Raw genomic sequence first — 9,525 nt, 5'->3', positions numbered from 1 at the left:
GTAGAATAATGATTTATGTTATATCTTTTTACAATTTTTTTTGCGGTAGTGTTGTAAAATTCCTTTCCTTGATCTATCTGTAGGTTTCATGGGTATCGTTCGTCCTCGCGAAATATTTTAGATAACGCTGCGGCTACGTTGTTCTTGCTCTTGAATGGTAGAGCCCATGTGCATTTACTCAAAACATCGATAACTGTTAAAATGTAATTGTAATCTTTGTTGAATCGCGCGTAAGGACGCATCTCGACTACGTCGGCTTGCCATAAATCATCGTGACCGTGCACCATGACGCGACAACGTGGAAAATTTCTTCGCGCGAGTTCTTTCACGAGTTTTCGTTTCTCGACACTCATCTCTCTCTGTTATGACAGGAAATGAGCTTTCCGCATATCTTTTAAACCTTCCTATCCGTAGATGCGATAACTGTAGATGTGTTTAAATACCTATTCTACATGTCCCCTTTAATATCTCATTAGTCATTACATTTTTTTCATGCGTACAGCGTCAGATACCTTTTTTTGCTATATCGCTGCGCACTTTTCCATATCGTTACACAATTGTGAAATGTCTTTCTGCGTATCCTGAAACGCGCGTATGATCATATCTCTTCCTGTCGTTTTAAACGATTTCTCTAACGTCTCCTTCGTCACCATATTATTTATTTGTTGACGTAGATCAGTTACACCTCGCTGAATCTCGTTAGTCTCTAACATCTCTTTCGTCGCCATATTATTCATTTGTTGACGCAGATCAGTTACACCACGCTGAATCTTGTTAGATACTTTCGACAGCGCGCTTGCACTTTTCGAGACTTCCTCTACGTTGTTTCGCACTTTTTCCACATAGTTCGAGATATCCTTCTGCGTATTCTGAAGCGCGCGTACGATCATATCTCTCCCTGTCGTTTTAAACAATTTCTCCATTATCTCACTACATTTTTCATTTGTACGATTACATTTCGATTCAGACGCTGAATCTCGTCAGACACCCTCGTCACGCTCTCTTCCACATTTCTTCGCATCTTCTTCATATCGCTACGCACTTCTTGTGTATTGACGAAATTCTATCGACGATCGCGACTTTTTGATTTCGTCTCTCCTCATAGGCATACCAAATTTATTCACAGACATCATATCGAGTTCGCGCGGACCTGACCACTGTCGCAGTTTTTGTCACAACGATTCAATTTATAATTAACCCAGCTTCGCGAAGTTCTTCGATTATCGACAATATTTCGTTGTCGTGAGCGTTATTACCAGCTCGACGAGAAGCATCGAGCAATTGAATACGATTCATCTTCTCGTTGGGATCATCCCATTGAACGCAATCTATTTCATTGTCAGTCAATTTCGCAGCGGATGGTATATTTGTCTTTATACCTGAACCAATACTTGTGCCACTGGTTCTATGAGTAACTAAGAGCGGGGAAATAATGTTTTTGTATTTGTGTCCTTTGTTACTCTTAACAGGCATTCTGGCGTCAAGAATGGGGAGACGCTGGGGAGTAATTTGTGTTGGAATTGCATCATTATTATCGTCGTCGGCGTCGTTGTCGTCATCATCATCCTCATCATCGCTGTACTCACGTTTATTCTTTTGCTTACTCTCCATAAACTTAGTTTCAAATGGTTTACCTCCACGTTCAGTGTTTCCAGCAATTTGTTTCAACGGTTCGATAATAGATTTTAATTGTTTCTTCAGATCAATCTCATTCTCCATTATGCCAGTCTTCAATGCTGTGTATTTCTTACGATCGACGCGCGTGTCTTCGCGATCAGTTTCGCTGTTTTCTCCCATTCAGAGATACTTTTCGTTCTGTCCATATTATGATAACGTTAAAGAAGTACTGCTCATTATTTTCACAAAACATTACAGAAAAGTCCTATCGTTATGTAACACGCTATCCATGTTTACTTACATTGAAAAAATAGTGTATGATTTTTTTACACTACAACGAAATCGTTGAATCCTTGTCTGTATCTACGTTACGTAATGCGCTATCTTTGTCTATTACCACAAAATAGTATTTGTGTTGCCAACATAGATGGCACAACGTGCAAAAATTCTCATACGATATATCAGAGTTCACGTGATCGTTATAAATGTGTTTTAAGTTAGTACTATCTTGTTTGAATAGAATCAAAAAATTTGCATTATCGCGTATCAAATGTTTCGGTATTTTTGCATACGTCTGACAGAGACAAAAACAATCAATGTTCATATGTCGACTCATAGAGAAATATTCTCTAATAGTATTCTGATTATCACAAGCCACATCATCGAATACGAATATTGAATTAGGAAATGCCTCCTTCGGTAGTATGACGTCACGATTGTTGGAAAATGCGTTGTAGCCGATACCATTTATCGATTCGAGTAGTTCTTCCAAATATTGATATTTCGGTTGAAAGAGAGATTTCGAATACACGTACACATTTTCGAAATGTGTGTACACCATGTGGACTTTCTATCAAACTTATCGTTCGTTTTACCACAGTTAGACGGTCCACAGATGATGCAACGAATTGTATTCGGTAATAAAGGGCCGTGTCTACGAATCTCTCCAAGCGTTTCATCAGACATGAGTCGCGTCTTGCGGTCGAGATTCGACACTCCTATCACTCGTGATTGTCGTACGAATCGCATCTACTCGTGTAATGCGCGTGCGCGATGTAACGCGAGCGAGTTTTTTCGGCACTATTTATATCCCCGAGCAGGCGCTCGATTCGCAGTTTATTGAAAAGAACGGTCGTTGTTGTTATCGCAAAAATGTTTTTCTTACTAACGGATAAACGTGGGATTCTCGATTTTATCGGCGAGCAATTCCAATACATACCGAAGATAATTCTCTACTACAGGAATTTGAGAATTACGTAGAGCTACTATGGGATCGATTACCCGAACATTCAAAAACGGATCCTGAAGTGCAACTCTGTCGTGCATGGAGCATTACAATCATTCGTGGCAACGAACACACATAGACGGTCCGCCACTACTTATCAAAAATTGCGACATATGTCGCTGTCGTATGGGATAATATAGCGTGAAGGGGGAATGATTCCTGCATATGGTGCAAGTTTACTTGACAAGATAATAAACGCGCTTCCGTTTGCATATACCTGGTTATCAATTTTGTGGACACGGTACTCGTCTCGCGAAAAGATTAGCGTGTGGTGATCGAGGTATAAATCGATTAGACGCGGCGTGTCGCGAACATGATATCGCCTATTCGCGAAGCAATGATCTCCCCGATCGTCACATTGCCGATCGAGTTCTCGCCAAAAGAGCACGCGAACGTATAAGCGAGTGATTCGACGTTTGGTGAAAAAGCTGCCGCAACCTCTGTATGGGCAGCCATGAAAGCAAAAACGAAATTAGGGATGGGTATGAAAAGAAGAAAAAAAAACGAAAAAGAAGGGACTACTTCCAGTAACGAAACGTGGAGGTTTCCTACCGATTTTACCAATGTTAGGTGCGCTCGGATCTTTGATCGGCGAGTGTAGCGAGAGCTGTAAGCTATCGCAAAGCCGCTCGACGTCGCAGACGGAAGGTCGCGGACTGTATCTAGCGCCCTACAAACGTGATGATAGCGTGAGGAAAAGAAAGAAGTAAAAAAAAACATCGTGGAAGGAAACGTTAGAGGCTCTTAAAATACCGCTCTCCGGTATCACAACGAACGAACAGTTGAGCCGTATGGTGTATCATTTGTGTTTATTTTCTTCATTCTTCAGAGGTGTTGATTTTTGTTTTTTATGCGTGACGCGTTACCGACGAAACCGCATCGTAATGAAAGCGGTATCGTAAATCTCGATAATTCGGAAAATGCGGACACACACTGCTGCTTATGCAAAAAAAGGAAATAACGCCGTTTATTCGTTGGTTTTGGCAATCTTAAACCGTCAAGGGAACTCGAACACTACCTCGGAAGCAACGTATAATCATCGCTCTTATCAAACGTTCGATCAGAGTATTTGTGGTCAATTATGTCTATGATTTCTTCGAGAAATAAATTGGAGAAAAAAATATATCTAATAATATGTCGTGTGAGTCATCTCAGTTGAGCGTTTACCTTCGTGTTGAGCATTATCGATTACATCATGTCGTTGACTCTCACGTTAACTGGAACAACCAGTATCCTCACGGCGAGTTACGTCCCTATTGGCGTTGGATTTAAGTAATGGTGAATACGAATTGGATCTTACAAATTTTAAAACGTACAACGCGATATCGAATGTTACTTCCACGAATAATAAATTCTACTTCGATACCGACGATAAAATAATCACGATTCTCAAAGGATCGTACGAATTGAGTGCTATGAACAAATATCTGAGAGCTGCTATTCGCTACATACGACGACGAACACTTAACGATAAAGATAGTAATGACGATGAGTACATATTCGACGACGACGACGACGGCGACGATAGTACTCATAAAGAAGAGATACTGATTCTTCGAGCCAATGAGAATACTATGAGAAGCGAGATCAAATGTGCGTACCGAATAAATTTTACGACACCGAATAACATCGGTTCGCTATTAGGTTATTCAAAATCTCGAGTAATACAACCGAACAAGTGGTACGCGTCTGACAAACCTGTAAACATTATGAATGTAACTACAATTCGTATAGAATGCAACATTACTTCGGGTGCGTATAACAACGATAAACCAGCGCATACGATACACGAATTCGCGATGAACGTTCCACCTGGATATAAATTATCCAATACTACCACACACGTCATTTATTTCCCAGTCGTCGTGCGAAACGTTACCGATATAACGATACGTATAGTGGATCAAAACGGACAATTGATAAACCTTCGTGGAGAAGAGATATTGATTCGACTTCATATACGACGCAGACGATAAAAAATATGCTCACGAATGAAAGATGCTCGTTATAAACGAGTCGCACGATTGTAAGAATACATCCACCACAATCATACCGCAGACGTCGCAATTATCATTGCTCACCGAACGATATGTTGGAAGAAAGCAGAGAGGAACGGAGGACTGATTGAACGCTGCGAACGTCGCATTTCTACGATCCCTGGGATTCATCGTGAAAAATGAGTCGCGATATTCTAAATATAGGGAGTGAGCCCATCTTTGACGATCGTATCGTTAAGATCGAGACTCACACTTACAACCCACGCTAACACCACATTCGGATACAGCGATGAAATACGAATACCTATACAACACCAGGATCTGTACACGTTACTGTATGAGAGTTTTCTCTACGTCGAGGGAAAATTTTTAACGAACAAACGAGATGGAAACACATCCGAAGAACATCCTTCACGACTATCGAATAATTCCGTTGCGTTTATGTTCGATGAGATTCGGACGAATGAGTTAGACGGTGTGGAAATCGATAGATCTAGAAACGTTGGTATTACCAATACGATCAAAAATTTCGTATCGTTAACCACTAGCAAGAGTATAACGTTAGAAAATGCAGGATGGGACGGCACATTGCACTTATTTCGCACATCGTCATCCGAGGATTTCAACTTTTGCGTAACACTTAATACACTTCTAGGATTTTGCGAGGATTACAAACGCATAGTAATAAACGTGCGACACGGACTTATTCTGATACGTGCGCGTAACGATAACAATTGTGTTGTGGCGCACGAATCGGCGGAATCTAAAATCGCGCTATTAAAGATACAATGGAAAATGCCACATGTGCTAAACAATGTCAATAAATTATCATTTTTGCGAACGTTGGAAGGTAGACGATATCTCAGCATGTGTTTCCGATCTTGGGACCTGTACGAATTTCCTCTGTTTCAAAGCACAACGAAGCATTCGTGGGCTGTTAAAACAACATCGCAATTGGAAAAACCGCGATATGTAATTTTTGTGGTTCAAACCAGAAAAAGAAACGTACCGCCACAAAATGGTTTGCAATTCGACGTATGTAATCTCACTAATGTGAAACTTTTTCTAAATTTTGATTTTTATCCTTACGACGATATGAATTTAGATTTCGAACACAAGAAATCTGGTATACGATACGTATGTTAAATTTCAAAAGACGTACTACGGTTACAACAATCGCGATGCTATGTTATCTATTGGGGAATTTCTTGTAAATGGTCCATTCGTAGTGATCGATTGTTCTCGCCAAAACAAATCAATAAAAAGTGCTACTATAGATATTCGTATAGAATTCGAATGTAAGGAAAATATTCCACTGAACATCACAGCTTATTATTCACGATAGGGTAATAGCACAATCCATTGACTAATGTTATTCGCAAAATTGTATAATATAGTATTTTTTTCAAGCTCTCTTTCCTTCTTTATCGAATTTCACACACTATCATATTGTAATGTAAAACACATATTCCGTTAAATATATTATATCTTACAAAAATATTTATGATGTCATTTCCCTTTCCTCTTAGATAGATAAGAATCATCTGAAAATATAAAAAAAGTACGAAACGCGATTCATTATTATTGACAAAGCGTTCGAGTACACATCATTTCTATTGCGTGTCATATACTTGTGTTACATCGCGATGTCTCTCACGTTCATCATCATCATCGTCTTCATTACGATGACAGCGTCAATGGCAGCGACGAATCGTCAAAGTATAGATACTGAAATAATTCTGTATCTACAAAAGTACGATTACTTGAGTAATGTTGAAAACAATACGCAATTATCATTCGAAGAGGGAAAAATTAAACAAGTGATTTCGTTGTTTCAAGAATATTATCAAATACAGGGTGATGGTACATTGAATAACTTTGTATCAAATGCATAAACCATGATGTGGTCTTGCGGGCATTCTGCACCACGAGCAAAATACAGGTAGGAGGAAATGGGCGAAAACAGATTTAAAGTGGAATTTCCATTTAGCGGATGCGTATACCTTGAAAACTATCACATTCGCGTTCTCACTATGGGCAGCGAATTCGTCTTCATTGTTCGAACGTAAAACGTTAAATCCTGACATCTTAATATCTTATTGTAGTGGCACACACACGTACGCTAATCGTAACCGTAATGAAGAAATTTGCTTCTCTTCGATGGACCTGGTGGAATATTCGCTCGCGTTCTATCCTTCAAACGTTATACCGCTGAAATACACGTAGACAGTGCAGAACCGTGGCATATATATCTAATCGAAAAACTTGCTAGTAACAAAGACTATCTGCTTAACACGTTAACACACGAAATTGGACACGCATTAGGATTAACACACAATTTACGTGATGACTCCATAATGTTCGCATTTGTCACTGCTACTTATAATAATATAATCGTTAAACTCAACGTAGAGGATATTTTAGCCATTCAACAACTCTATGGAATTAAAAATCCAAGACTAACAATAACTACACAACCACCAACGTCAACTACCGAAATTACGATAAATAAACCCGAATACGTAGATCTCTATACTTTACAATATGTGGATACGGTGTTAATATTACATCATCAAATATTCGTCACGTATCAACGCTATGATCGATAAACATAGATGATAAAAAATACGACGGACCATACGTAAACAGCTACATGAATTTCCTTCCGAATAATTTCTCCTTATCAGCCATATATCAAAGGCCTTCGGGTGAAATAGTACTATTTGTAAATAATATAGTTTACATATCGGGTCGATTATCCCAGTTTCAAATTGAAAGAAGGTTGGCCAAAACGTTTCTCGAGTCTAGAATTTCCTCCGAACGTTTTAATCAATACCGTAGTAAATACTAATATAGGACAAATCTATGCAATCTTCAATAACGATGTGGCGCAGATAGACGAATGTAATATTATATGAGTGTTCGCTCGTATCAATCGTTACAAGCGGTATTCCCAGGAGTACCGTCAGTTCCGACCTTGGCCTTCCGATATATGGATGGTAATATTTACTTTGTCAAAAAACAACAATTTTACAAATTTAACGAGTTCACGGGAACCGTAATAGAGGCTGATAAATTTAATATAAACCTACTCAACCGTCGAATGTTCGAGAGACGGATTACTGCAACAAATGCAGGAGTCTTAGGTCGACTAATTCGATCGAGTAATACATATGAAACACAACGAGAACTAAGACGAAGAAGGAGGAAGAGGAGGAGGAAAAGATGGACATATATAATAAATACTATAATAGTTTTAAACGATCAGTATGAAAGGAACAATTATTCCGACAACATCGTTTGTACGCACTTTCCAAACGTTTCGATAGTGAGGACGATATTGCGAAAAAAATACACAAAAAATGCTCAATAACGTGGATATTGAAAATTATCTCATGGAACAGGACGATCGTGATGAACGAAGCGCGAAGAAGAAGAAGAAAACATTCGACGATTTAACTGGTGAAAATCCAGATAAAGAAAACAAATCAAATAAGTAGGTATTTTTTTCTTTGCATCTATTTTTTCTATCTACTAATTTTTTTTCTTTAATTACAGACATCGCACATTGTCCTATCGTACGCATTCTCGAGAGAAGATATCCGTTAACTGTAACTGGCTATAAATACTTGAACATTGGTATCAATGTCAAACTCCCTTCTTACGTAACCATCATTTTGGGGGATTGTCGGTAAAGAGCTTTCATCGGACATCTGGAGAGAGCTTCTCGAACAAAAACACGTCATTTTGTCCCTTTTTCAGTACGATGAGAATAATAGAAGAATACGTGCGCCGTCCCCAATGTACGTTGGAAATCTAAACGTTACGCTTCGGACGAATCAATCCACCAATACTGCGTCTAGAAACAAGTATTGCTCGTCTATCCATGTCGAAAAGCACTGTACTTAATATATATTTAATATATTTAATCTCGAATACTGTGTAAATCGTCTTATTTCCTTCTTAACCGCAATGTCCGATAACGTCGACAAAAACTTTTCGCGACTTCTCGCTATTGCGTTCACTGTCCCGAAATCTGCGAACATGCTAAAAACGATGTATGATAACGAATCCTTAGACCGCAACGACATACTTAATTGCAAGTTGATCGCTTTGGTTTTCGGAGAGCATTAATTGTATATGTCATTTAACACTAACAATAAAACTATATTTTAAAATATGAAAAAATATTTTATATCCCTACCTTTATATATGTATCTTTAAATAAAAGAAAAAAAGAAAACTCGCGTTGACGCAAACTTTAAGGAAAAAAGTGGCAAAAGGAAAAAGGAAGTGGGTGTGTAATCGTATGATATATATAGTTGTCACTCGCGCTGTCACAGACAGTCAAGCTAGGTTTTGTAGAGTTTCATATATTTTTTCAGTGACATACATCGTGCGATGAGATAAAAAAGTGAGAAAATGAGTGATCTAAAGAAACAGTTACATATACAGTACGAGTACCCAGTAAAAGGGGTAAGTGATTTTTCATAACAATTTTTTATTACTTTTGTCTATTTTTTTCTCATTTTTGCAGTATCTAATGGTCGACAACGAACGAGTTGTCAGACTTCAATTAAAAAACGAACTCGGGGTACAGGTCATCCCCTTGGTAAGTTTTTTTAC

At 38.5% G+C, this 9,525-nt stretch overlaps 1 pseudogene; it reads left to right on the top strand.

The window, feature by feature from the left end:
- The first annotated feature begins 7,256 nt into the window (after positions 1–7,256).
- Positions 7,257–8,845, top strand: LOC108756025 (annotated as a pseudogene).
- Positions 8,846–9,525: the final 680 nt, after the last annotated feature.

This window comes from Trachymyrmex septentrionalis, unplaced genomic scaffold (genome assembly GCF_001594115.1).
Source record: "Trachymyrmex septentrionalis isolate Tsep2-gDNA-1 unplaced genomic scaffold, Tsep1.0 scaffold90, whole genome shotgun sequence".
NCBI lineage: Eukaryota > Metazoa > Arthropoda > Insecta > Hymenoptera > Formicidae > Trachymyrmex > Trachymyrmex septentrionalis.
Note: the sequence above shows the minus strand (reverse complement) of the source record. Positions and strands in the feature narration are given on the sequence as shown.